General features: G+C 41.9%; 1 protein-coding gene across 3 annotated transcripts in view; it reads left to right on the plus strand.

The window, feature by feature from the left end:
• PTPRG (protein tyrosine phosphatase receptor type G) overlaps window positions 1-13,343 on the plus strand; it is a 706,759-nt gene that overhangs the window by 51,395 nt on the left and 642,021 nt on the right. The gene's annotated exons all lie outside the window — the stretch shown is intronic.

The following is a 13,343-nucleotide window of genomic DNA, read 5'->3' on the forward strand; positions in this document are numbered from 1 at the left end:
AGCTCCTGAGAGGCCAAACCCTCTCCAACTCTTTTTCAGTTAGGACCGCCCCTCCACAAGGTTTTGGGTTTGCCAGGGGTATGATATGGCAGTTCCAGGTATGGATTAAATGAGGCTGGATTTAAATCTCAACTTGGACAAGCTCTGAACCTCTTTCGGCCTCTGGTAGATTTCCTTAATCTGGATCCATTCCCTCCTTCCTTCTCATTGGATCCTTGTAGTATTGGGTATTAATATAAGTCTGACTAAAAAACGATATTCCCCAACTTCCAGTGCTGCGAATAGGGATGGTTAAGGAGTTACAAGTAGAATGGTTAGGGGCTTCCAGGAAAGCTCTTCTGAAGGGATTTAGTCAGGTGGGAAGTAGGCTCTTCTTTGATTTTTCACATTTTGCATTTCAGATGGGATAGCTTGGAGCTACAGTAGCCATTTTGCGACCATGTGGAGAAGGTCAAGGGAATTGCAGAGACAGGGGCGTCTTTGAGCTGCTAAGCAGCTACCTGCAGCCACTTACCTCCAGACGTCTTGTTACAGGAGAGAAATCAGCCCTTAGGTGTTTAAAGCCCCTGTAATGGATCTCTGATGGCCACATTAGAATGCAGTTCTTGATCCCAGACTTCATACGTTCCCCATCTGCGAAAAGAGGATTCTACTTGGTGTGTTGTGTTTCAAGGATTTAATGGCAGCATGTGCAAAATACATACCAGCATGACTGGTAGCTGCTACTTTTTGTTTGAAATTCTTGTTAGTGTGATTACCCCGTAATCTGATCCCTATGGTATAGGTGCATGCATTCATTTGCTAGGATTGCTGTTGCAAAGTACTACCAACTAGGTGGTTCAAACAGGGGAAATTTACTGTGTCACAGTGTTGGAGGGCATAAGTCCCAGCTCAAGGTTCAGGCTTTTGGCGGGTTTGGTTGTTCCTGAGGGTCTGTTCCAGGCCTCTCTCCTTGGCTGGTAGATACTTAGCTTCTCTCTGTGTCTTAATATCATCTTTTCTTATTATACATGTTAGTGTATCCAAATTTTCCCTTTTTATGAGAACACCAGGCCTTTTGGATCAGGCCTCACCCTAATGAGCTCACTGTAGCTTGATTACCTTTGTAAATAAGATCACATTCTGAGGTCCTTGGTGTTGAGACCGCAACATACCCATTTTGGGGGGGAAACACGGTTTAACCAGTATCTGAGCATGTATACATAACATACTATCAGTGAAGTTGTATTCTATCCCTCTTTCTGTCATTCCAAAATCTTATAAAAACATCCAATGCTTCTTTCTGAAAAATTGCCCTCCCCCAGTAAAGTATCTGGTTTTGTAAACAACTTTTAACTTACACTTTTAGATTCTAGAATCAGTGAGGGCTTGTGAAAGGGCCCTTTGTCGTAATTTTAGGGCAGTGACTCTCTCTGTTATGGCGCTCTTGGATGCGAGTATTGGGTAGGTTTCAAGCCCATGGCTGAGAAATCTAAGTGTCTGCTGTTTGTCATTCCGTATTCTTTAGAATTCTTTAGAGTGAAGTATCAGTGTGGTCGTAGTCATACATGTTCCAGATCATTGGGCGCTGTTAGCGATTCACGTGACAGCGGTGCTGTGGCACATTCTCCTACAGTGTGCCCAGAACACATCGCCTCACGCTATTTAAAGTCTCTGTAATGAGGCTTCTAAACATCTCAGCCTCCAGTGCAAGTTCTGTAGGGTGGGACTTGTTTAAATCACATTCTGATTATAAACATTAAAAAAAACAAAACACTGAAGTTTCTACTATTGGAGAATATTTTCAACTGTGTTTAAATCTGGAAGAAAAAAAAAGTTAATGCAGTGTTTTTACAGCCCCTTTTTCTTTCCAAATATTTCAAGCACTGAGACTGTTCCCTCCTGAGTACAGCAGAGTAGTTTATATATTAAATAAATAACTTTCCTGTCCCAATAGGAATTTTTTTTTTTTTTTNAAAAGGCATAATTGAAATACAGCCGGATAGGAATCAAGAGTGTGATTCAAGTGTAAGGTAAAATTGATGACATCCCTTATTGCTTTATAGATGAATTACTTTATGGTGGCCTGTTTCCCGATAAAGCTTTTTTAAAAACTAAAAATGCATTTTTCTACAGTCTAATCGTCCATACTGACAGCAGCAAAAAAGAAAGGCTGTTTGCCTCCCCATCCCTTAGCAGTGATAGTAGAAATTGCTTATTGCTTGAAAATCTATATTTGCCTGCTGGTGTGCCATTAGAAAGGGATTTTGTAGTCTGAATGCCATTTTTTTTATTTAACATAAGGCAGAAAGGGTTGCATTTTCCATATTGGCAGATTGTGGAATGAGTGGGTGAATTGAATGTGACGTTTTTCATTTGGAGTGTTCAGAACCTCCGTGTGCCAAAGATTTGGCCATGTTTACGTGTGGGATTGAACACTGATGACGTTGGGGTTAGTGTTCTCTGTATCCACCAAAGTTGTAACCTCCTCGGGGTCAGGAGCTCAGGCCAGGAAGGAAGAGGACCCGCTGTTGAACTGGTGCCACGGATCCTCTGTACTGGATGCCAGCCTCCCAATACGGCCCAGAGGGGAGGGGGTCTAGCTGGCAATTCATTGTCTACCAGGTTAGTTTACGTGGCCTGGCTCACCACCTATGATATATTCTTGGAAAAAAGAAGCATAATTTGAATCCGATCAAGTCTCTTGATCGAATGCTGAGGATAAAGCAGAATATAAAAGGGCACACATGGAATTCAATCAGCAAAACCCAGAACGAGAGGAATTCTGTACTTCACATGACCCCATTTATTCAATAAATGTATCAAACAGTTTAAAGAGTCAGAAAAGAACCTTTTGATGAAAAAGGATTAAAGAGACATTGTCACCAAATGTAACATGTGGACTTTGGATCCTGATTTGATCAAATCAGTGTTAAACTTCTTTTTTTAAAAAAATTTAAGAAGTTTTTATTTTTGAGAGAGAGAGAGCATGAGAAGGAGAGGGGCAGAAAGAGAGGGACAAACACACAGAATCGGAAGCANTTTCTTTCTTTCTTTTTTTTTTTTTTGAAAGATACGGAAATCTAAATACTGATTATTTGACTCTCAGCATTATTATTAATTACTTTTTAGGTATGGGCAAGATGGCAGTTACGGAATGATATTTAAAAAAGAGTCCTTGGGGGCACCTGGGTGGCTTAGTCGGTTAAGCGTCCGACTTTCGCTTAGGTCATGATCTCGCGGTTCGTGGGTTCGAGTCCCGCGTCGGGCTCTGTGCTGACTGCCAGCTCAGAGCCTGGAGCCTGTTTCAGTCTGTGACTCCCTCTCTCTCTGACCCTCCCCTGCTCACGCTGTCTCTCTCTCTCTCCTAGAAATAAATAAAACATTAAAAAAAATAAATAAAAATAAAAAAAATTAAAAAAAATAAAAAAGAGTCCTTATCTTTTGGTGCTAGATACTGAGCTAGTTTTGGGGGAAATCGTGATGCCTGGGACTTGCTTTAAAGTTAATCCAGGTTGAGTAGGGAGTCAGGGTAAAAAGAAATAAGATTTTCCGTTCATGATAATTGTTGAAGGTGGGAAATAGTTATGTGGGAATTCTATTTTTAAATGTTTGAAATTTTCAATAGACAATTAAAATAAAGAAAATTCTAGTAATGACCTACCTGTGTTCTATTTTTCATCATGAGTGCTGACTACCAGACCAACTTCTTTTTAAGTATTCTTAAGGCAATAAATATTTTAGTATATAACCTTTCACCTCAGAGCAATCTAAATATAAATATGGTCACTGACTTGCAGCAACCAAGCCTTAAAGAATTGACAGGTTTTATTTAATGACCCATTTTCCTTTATTCGAACTCAGCCCTGTGGAATAAAAGGAGATGTTTTATTCACCAGACGCTTCACTTTTTTTAATCTTAGAATGCCTTTGTAGGAATTAGCAGGTGTTTAATTATCAATGGGAGGATTCTTTATTTGCTGAACGCAGTAGAAAGTCATTAAGAGAAGTTTAAAATATGAAAAAATCCAATGGGAGAACTTGGGGAGAAATGAATAAATCTGTTCTCCCGTGTCCTGGGTTTATTAAGGTCAAATGAGGTGCGGTTTAATGTTTTCCAGCTTCATTGTAAACTAAGCCAAAGGAAAGTCTTTCTGCCCTTTGGTCAAACATTCCTGCGTGAAGAGAACACCAGCTATGATGGAGCACTGCCAGGGTTTCCTGGGGTCATACCTTACCCCTCCAGTTGAGATAAGCCAGGATTTATGGACAGATATATCACAGGTCTCAGCACTGAGCTATGACTTCCGCTTTGGCATTTTCTTTCGTGCTACGAGCATTGTTTGGAGTGCTCATCCAAGAGCAAAGGTGACCAGAGTTACATATTTTTGTGCTTTCGTCTAACTGGTACTTAAACTGTCCCCTGCTCGCTTTCATCTTCTCCCTAACTTTCTCTTTTTCTAGCAGCCCTGCCCATCAGCTTCTAATGATGTAATGCCCGTGGTGATGGTAAATTATTTGGATCTGGGGAAAAGGTGTCATTAAGTGGAGGCAGTTTGGATGTGGAGTGAAGGAGGGTGGGGAGAAGAGCTACCATTGATCGATCCAGCTCTGGCCCTGTGCCAGGTACTGCAGGAAGAGATGTCTACGATTTATGCCGTCCCAAATTTCTGCAAGGTAGGAATCACTCCTCTTTTACAAGGAAGGAAGCTCAGAGAGCTTGGATAACTTGCTCAGGGTTTTATCGCTCTTAAGCATCTTCGTTGGTTAATCCACCGACAAAGTTGTGTGATAACCAACACGCCATGTGCATTCTCTGGGGTGCAGGCAATGAGGTCAGTTTTTTAGTGAAACGTTAACTATTTTCTCAACGATGTTGCTTCTTATTGACTGTAGGGGACATTAAGGGGCAGTAGGAGGGACGCTTGGAGATGGGCGTTTATGCCTTTGTGTGGTTCACGTTGCCTGTGTACAGACTTCAAGATTGCCTAAATTAGACCTGTAACTCAAATATTTTCTGGATAATAACCGGAAGGACAGACCGACATCGGTAGTTTGGGTACCGTGAAATGGCTTTGTTGGCTCTTTATGTGCATTGCTGCTTTGTTTTAACCTCAAAGGTGAAAAGGTCTCCATGTTGTAATCCAGAAAGATCTTTGTGAACGAAGCCACTTACAAGCCCCATGCATCTACAGGAAAGCGTTATCTTTTTTGTTTTTAAATATTTTTTTATTTATTCCTAGGAGAGAGAGAGAGACAGTGCGAGCAGGAGAGGGTCAGAGAGAGAGGGAGATATAGACTCTGAAATAGGCTCCAGGCTCTGAGCTTGCAGTCAGCACAGAGCCCGACGCGGGGCTCGAACCCACGAACCGCGAGATCATGACCTAAGTGAAAGTCGGTCGCTTAACCGACTAAGCCACCCAGGCGCCCCGAAAGCGCTATCTTCTTAAAGCCTGCAACTGACATTACTTCTGTGGTCTCCGGGAAGAGGGAAATAAAAAGGGTAATGGTTTGCTGTAGATTCTTTTGAAGGCCCGTGGAGTTTGTGAAGTGATGATGAATGGGGGATCTCAGTTGCTCTGAAGGCTCTGTTGTGAGTGTTGGCCGTCTTTGGCTCCAGGCTCCTTTTTCCCCTCCAGAAGCTGTTCTGTTGGACCGCTGAGGAGCACCGTGCCAGGAGCACAATGTTGGAGAACAGTCGGAAGGTGGACGGGGGATGGCAATTTCAAGTAATGGACAGTAAATCATAGGATTACAGAAGTTACTCAGGCTGCGGTAGCGTGCCCAAAGATGCTGAGTAGGGGCTGGTGACTGAGGCGTGCATTTAAGTGGTATTTCTTGGCCACGGGGCAGTGGGAACTGGTCAGCTAGATGTGTGCTTTAAATGGATGATCTTCTTGGTGGGAAAGAAATGATGGGGTGAGAACTGTAGGCTTGCTTCCTGGACTCTATTCCAATTCTTTTTTTATGGAGTTGCTGGCCGGGGCATTTTTTGCGTTGGCACGCTCTTCATTCTGAAGTTTACTTGAGCTCACTCACTGCATATGAACAAAGCCCACTGGTTATGGTTTTTGTCTTTTTATATGAAGAAGAGAGCCCTATGGAAATAAAACATAATGTATTTTTCTTTGGTGTTTTAGGTACTAAACTATGAAATACCTGTTTAATGCTTTAGAATTCCATGCTTTACCGTTAATAGTGGGTTTTTTTCTTAGATATTTTGTCCTGTCGTCCACTCCCAATCAGAAAAAAAATTGTTAACTGTCTGTCTTTGGAGAGCTCTTTCTTTGGGGGATCTTTTTAAGGACTGGCTCAGCTGAAGGAATTTTCCAGTTCACTTGACATGCTTTGCAGTGTTTGTGGTTTCACATGGTTCAAAATATTTATCATCTCAAGTTTCTCTGACAACAAGGGTAGAAAGAAATATTAGCGTCCTTTCCCCGCAGTAGTATAATAATTGTCAGATCCTTAGAAAATGTATCTTAATAAGGGTGGAGGTCATTCTGCCACTTGTAACAACATGGATGGACCTTGAACAGGTTACGCTAAAAGAGATAACATCAGACAGAGAGAAACAAGTACTATATGTTATCAGTTATATGTGGAATCTAAAAATTCCCAAAATCTTTATCTTGGTTACTCATCCTGACCAGTAATAGCCTTTAGAGCATGGGTACTACTATGTATATGAAAATTAGGGACACCTGGGTGACTCAGTCAGTTAAGCGTCTGACTTCAACTCAGGTCATGATCTCACGGTTTTGGCTTCCCTGCTGGTTTTGTTTTGGTTTTTGTTTAATGTTAATTTATTTATTTTGAGAGAGAAAGAGAGAGGAGAGATCGAGAGTAAGTGGGAGGGGTGGGCAGAGAGAGGGAGGCAGAGAATTCCTAGCAGGCCTTTCAGAGCTCTGAGCGCAGAGCCTGATGTGGGGCTTGAACTCAGGAACCATCTCAGGAACTGTGAGATCATGACATGAGCTGAAATGAAGGGTCAGACATTTGACTGACTGAGCTACCCGGGCGCCCCTGGCTTCTTGGCTTTGTTTTCTAGATATTTCTGTGTATCCTTCAAAGTGAGTAGGGACTTAACCATGAAGTTCTGCAAATCAGATCAAGAGGAAAGGATTCTCTAGAAAATGTAAAACATCAACTGTGGCCCTTGTATCTTGCATATGGCTTCCCTGAAACTTAAATATTCTCACCATTATATTCCTTAAAGTCTGTAAGTTCTATGGAGAGGCCATTTTTAAATTTCCTTCTGTTTTTTGTTTGTTTGCTTATTGATATTTTATTATTGAGACAGAGAAACAGAGCATGAGTGGGGGAAGGGCAGAGAGGGGGAGACACAGAATCTGAAGCAGGCTCCAGGCTCTGAGCTGTCAGCACAGAGCCAGATGTGGGGCTCAAACTTTCGCACTGAGAGATCATTACTTGAGCTGAAGTCAGATGCTTAGCTAACTGAGCCACTGGAGAATGTCTGTGTGCGTCTGGAGAATGTATTTTTTAATCTGCATAGCACAATAGTTCTCAAACTTTGCTCATCAGAATGACCAGAATCACCCAGGACTCCTTAAAACACAAATTGCTGAGCCCTCCCCGCCAGTGGTTCTGATCCAGTAGGTCTCCGGTGGGACCTGCGAACGTTTCTGACCAGATCGCTGTTGATGTTGATACTGCTGGCCCGGACCACACTTTGAGAACCGCCCATCTGTCACTTGACAGAAGAACAGGTTAAGTGAGCAGCTTACTCCAGACTCCTGTACATCCCTCAGAACAAGTTGTTCATAATTTTTCAGTAGAAAGAGTGATAAACTAGTAACCTCAGGGATGAACCTGATTCCCACATAGAACAGAGGATCAGATGAGCTTACAGAAGTCGAGTGCAGGTTTTTCTTGCTCTCCAGTCCTCTTACCCAGTTCTTCGGAATGGAGAGGAGGAAATAGAGATGCAGACTTCTACCGTTGACAGAAAAAAGGAACTTCCGGTTTTCTGTGTGTTCTGCTTTGAGTCTTTTAGGTACTTTTATGTGTTTATCAGAAATACAAAAACTAATTTTAATTTGCATTAGTTTGGTAAATTGGATATTGCACAGTAGGAATTCTTGGATTACAAGCACTTTATGGGAACCGTTAGATTTAAAATACTTGTCCGGGACTACAGGTAATCTAATTAATTCATTGGTGTTCTTCCGTGAAATAATTTTGCATTTTGTAGTATAAAATACTTGAAGTGAGTAAGGCAAACTCATAAAAACAGTAAAGCGGTGACCACTATAGCATGAGGGGGAGCGTGGAGGGTTGGGGCAGATGTTTAAGGGTGTAGACATACACTACGTAGAAAATAAGCCCTAGAGTTAATGCACACTATAGTGGATACGGACCATAATTCTATTATAATTAACAAATTTGCTAAGAGACTAGAACTTAATTACTTCAGCCACTAAAAAAGAATAAGGTAGTAGAGGTGTTAATTATCACTACCATGGCAATCATATTACAGTATAGAAATGTAAAAAATTAACATCCTGTACACCTTAAATTTATGTTACTTGTCCAGTATATTTCAGCAGAAAGGAAAAATGTATCTTGAAGATCAACTTAATTCAAATCTTGAGACTGCTTTGGGGCAGGCACTATTACTGGGTTGAAGAATCCAGACCAACGGTTCTGGTTGGAGAGCCTTGACATTGCACGGTTTAAAAAAAAAAAAAGGGGTCAGAAACTTTTTTTTTAAATTTTTTTTTTAATGTTTTATTTATTTCGAGGAGACAGAGAGACAGCGTGAGCAGGGGAGGGTCAGAGAGAGAGGGAGTCACAGACTGAAACAGGCTCCAGGCTCTGAGCTGGCAGGCAGCACAGAGCCCGACACGGGGCTCGAACCCACGAACCGCGAGATCATGACCTAAGCGAAAGTCGGACGCTTAACCGACTAAGCCACCCAGGCGCCCCAGCAACTTTTTACCAGATGTAAAGATCCTCCCAGGGTTTGGTATGTGAGTACGTTACTTTCTAGAAATTGCATTTGTTATATACAAATACATGCTTGTTGCCGAGGTTTTTAAGAAGCCCTTTGTTTTCGAAAATAGTCATTTCTACAAGGGTGTTTATTTTACTCACATGCTGAGATTTTTGCTCTGTAGAGAAAAGGGAAATTGCCAAAACCTGCGTAGCTTCCCCTTTTTCAGTGATGTAGGCCCTGGAAGGAAGGATAGATAGGAAGAAGATATGGAACCTCTTTTCAAAGAATTTATAGTCTAGTGACAGAGATGGACATGTAGATAATCAATTGCAGGAAGATGATGTAGATGCTCTGATTGTAGTCTGGAGTGGGGACAGTGGATGCCAGTAAAAGGGAGTGATCAATTCTGGAGGGGTGAGATTTGAGTCTACTGTCTAGAGGAAGTGATAAGATGCACAGATAATGCTTATAATACTGCATAGGAAGTGATAAGTGTTAAAGGAGGTAGACCGATGAAGTGCTCTTTGCTTCTGGAGAAGGAAATTCCTTCTGTTTTAGGCAGTTAGGGAAGGCCTCCGTAAGGATGAGCATGCTTTTGCTGCACATTCAGCAGCAAATTTCAGTTTGCAAAGAGCTTTGGCATACGTCATCTGGGAGGCAGTTGGGAGAATAATAGATGTTGGTTCAGAGGTAGGGTGACGTACCCAGGGTCCCACAGCAAGTGATTACACAAGCACGTGTTAGAGTTCAGCGTTTCTGACCATTTATTCCACAAAGAAGCAGAGTGGCAACATCGTATCACTTCCTTTCCTTCCTCCTTCCCTCTCTTACCACTGGCTTCCTGGCACACATTCGGATAAAGCCCTCACTCTGGACCATCGCCTGCAAGGTCTCCCGCCCGTCTGGCCCTCACCCCCCGTGAACTGGCCTTGGACAAGCCCCTTTGCTTGCCCTGCACACTGGCTGTTTCAGGAACACACTAAGCTTGTTTTCATCCAGGGGTTCTTGCACATGCTCTGTTAATGCCAATAGAAACCACACAGAAACCAACTCCCCATCTCCCGTTCCTTCTTGGTTTTGGTTCATTGTTAGACTATTACTATCTCAGAGGCTTCCTTAGGCTCTGCATCTAAAGCACACCCCACCTTCCCATCAGCCTCCACCTCTCTCCTTTGTGTTACTTGTTGTGAAATAATACCATCAGAAGTTACTGGGTTGTTTTTTTTGTTTTTTTTTTTTTTTTTTTTTTTTTTTTTTTGGCTCCTCTGTTTGTTGTCTCGTATTCCTAACCTGAATGTGAGTTTCATGGAGGGGGAGGCATTAGGGAGCGTTTTTGTACACTGCCATTTCCCTAAAGCTCGGGATATAAGAAGCACTTGAGAAGTATTTATTAAATGAACAAATGTGACTTTAAGTGCTTCAAGAGCAATTGAGATAGTTAAATTGACATAGTTTTCCAAGAGCCAGAAATGAACATCATTGGAATGACTATAATTTGCTAGCATATAGGTTGGAGATCTGGAGTTTATTGGAGACAAGGCTGATGTGAAACGCAAATTTTAATTTCACTTTTGGATCGTTCGCTGCTAATGTATAGAAATATAATTGATTTTTATATATTCATTTTGTATCCTGCAACCTTGCTGAACTTCAGCCCTGTTGAAATTTTAGCTCTGGTAGGTTTTTTGACAGATTTCTTAGAATTTTCTGTATACAAGATCATGACATCTGCAAATAGAAATAGTTTTTCTTTTGAGATCTGGATGCCTTTTAGTTCTTTTTCTTGCTTATTTTCCTGGATAAGCTTATCCAGTGTAGAGGTAGACAGAAGTGGTCCCCACAATAGAAGTGGTGAGAACAGGCACCCTTACTGTGTACTTGATCTTGGGTGCGAACACGGTTAGCCTTTTACCAGTGATGATGATGTTAGCTTTTGGGTTCCTTCGATGCCCTTTATTAGGTTGAAGAAGTTCCTTTTTATCTGTCAAGTGTTTTTATTATGAAAGGGTGCTGGGTTCTTGTCAAAGGATTTTTCTGCAGGAAAATAAAGTTTTAGAGTAAATATTTGTTTTTACTTATTTATTTGCTTATTTATTTAAAATTACTTTTTATTTGAGAGAGAGAATGAGCTGGAGGGGGCAGAGGGAGAGAGAGGGAGTCCTAAGTGAATCCTTTAAAAAATGTTTACGTATTTTGAGAAAGAATGTGAGTGGGGAAGGGGCAGACAGAGAGAGAGAGAGGCAGAGCGAGAGTCATAAGCAGGCTCCATGCTATCAACACAGAGCCTGACCTGGGGCTCCATCCCTTGAACTGTGGGATCAGGACTTGAGCCAGATTGAGGGTCTGACGCTTAACTGACTGAGCCACCCAGTCGCCCTTTGGATTTTTCTGCTTAAAGCACAGATTTCAAGGTGAAAGTTTTTCTTCCTGCCCCCCATGCTCGAGATGTTCAGGAGTTTCTGACTTTCTTCCCCTGAGCTCCCCAACTACCCGGAGCAGCATTTGTCGAAAGGTGGACTGTCAGAGAAGGACGCCAGTGCCCGTTCTCTTGGAAAACAGCTCTGGTGACAGGATCTTTCCCTGCAAGTCTCGGGTGCAGACTGCTGGGGTGTGCTGCCGCACGTGATATGCACACCATCGCCATGTTTGTTTTGCGGGTGTGAGACTGTCAAAGCGCTGTTGAATGAGCTGATTTGAAGCTGTTGATATAGTTCAGACCTTGGCAGTTCTCTAATCTCCTTGAAGCTTTAGTGTTTGATTGCATTCGTTTGCCCTGCAAATAGTCAACGGTGTAAGTGATCTCAAAGTGAGAATATATCTAAAGCCTGTATTTATAATAGACAAGGTTCGAAGGAGAGCTGAGACCTTGTAAAATACACATATGGACTCTGTGAGCTTGTAATGAAGACTTAACTTCCACTCGTTGGGGCCTGTCAAGCGGCCATATTACAGGCATGATTTGGTGGCATGGGACTTCTCCTGATGCTAAAATAACATACAACAAAGTGAGTTAGTTGGTAGATAAACAAGCTGTCAGCTAGGAGAATGAAGAGTAAGTAAGGTCAGATGGCCCTAAAATCATATTGTGTTAATTTAGCAAGTTCAGAACTTTGAAGCATCTTAGTTTTTTGTTGGGAGAGTCCTACTGTCCAATATTGCACTATGCCTTCATGAAAGTATGAAAATAGCACTAATATTTCTTGGAATTTTTGGATATTTATTGAAAACAATGTATATGCTGGGATCTCTGTTTAGGAGAGCATCCTGCACCCCCCCCCCCTTTTATTAAATGTTTATTTACTTTTGAGAGAGAGAGACAGACAGACAGACAGACAGAGTGTGAGCAGGGAAGGGGCAGAGAGAGAGGAAGACCCAGAATCCAAAGCAAGCTCCAGGCTCTGAGCTGTCAGTACAGAGCCCCATGTGGGTCTTGAACCCATGAACCATGAAATCATGACCTCAGCTGAAGTCTGACGCTCAACTGGCTGAGTCACCCAGGCACCTGGGATCCTGCCCCTTTTGATCAGTGAATGCTGCTGGATGGTATTTTAGTTTTAGTTGGAAGTTCTTACTTTGTTTCATGTAGTGTCATTACAAATGCTGAGATGGTATGGTTTTGGCTCATAAGAGTCAAAAGTCCAATGAGATCCTATGAGAAGGGTCTCATCATTTTGTTGTTGAATTCTTACCAATTCGTCTGTAAAGCATTGATTTATGCTATTATTACTGAGTCCATTATGCAAGACAAAACGCTGAATCTTGGGCTGATGGCTTCCCTAAGGTCATATTATGAAATGGTAGAGAATGGATTTGATTGCTGGGAACCTACTGCCACATTTTGTGCTCTCAAACGTAGCCCGTTTCAGTGATTAATTCTTCAGTTACTTAACTGTCATCCATGACAAACATTAGAATTTTAGTATGTTAGAGAAAGTCTACTTAAGCTTGCGTCCTACAGGTGAAATAAATCCCTTTAGTTGTTTTCTTGACCAAAAATCAGGTGGTCTCTGCTTGAATGCTTCCAGCACCGAAGAGCTCACTACCTCATATTGGCAAACATTTTCTTTACTTTTTTTTTCTTTTTAATGTTTTTTATTTTTGAGAGAGAGAGAGAGGGGAGGAGACAGAAAGGGGCAGAGAGAGAGAGGGAGACAGCTGTCTGTGCAGAGCCCGATGTGGGGCTTGAACACACAAATCATGAGATCATGACCTGAGCCCAAGTCTGACTGACACTTAACCAAGGGAGCCACCCAGGTGCCCCATGTTGGCAAACTTTTTCCTTGTTCTTCCTTATTTTGAGCCAATCTGAAGATGAAATAGTTTTCCTAGAATTAAAGTATACAGGATTCTCCCGCTAACCCAACATCAAGAATACCTCTCATGGGAACCTTTTGTAAGCTGAGAT

This window comes from Crocuta crocuta, unplaced genomic scaffold (assembly GCF_008692635.1).
Source record: "Crocuta crocuta isolate KB4526 unplaced genomic scaffold, BGI_CrCroc_1.0 scaffold213, whole genome shotgun sequence".
NCBI lineage: Eukaryota > Metazoa > Chordata > Mammalia > Carnivora > Hyaenidae > Crocuta > Crocuta crocuta.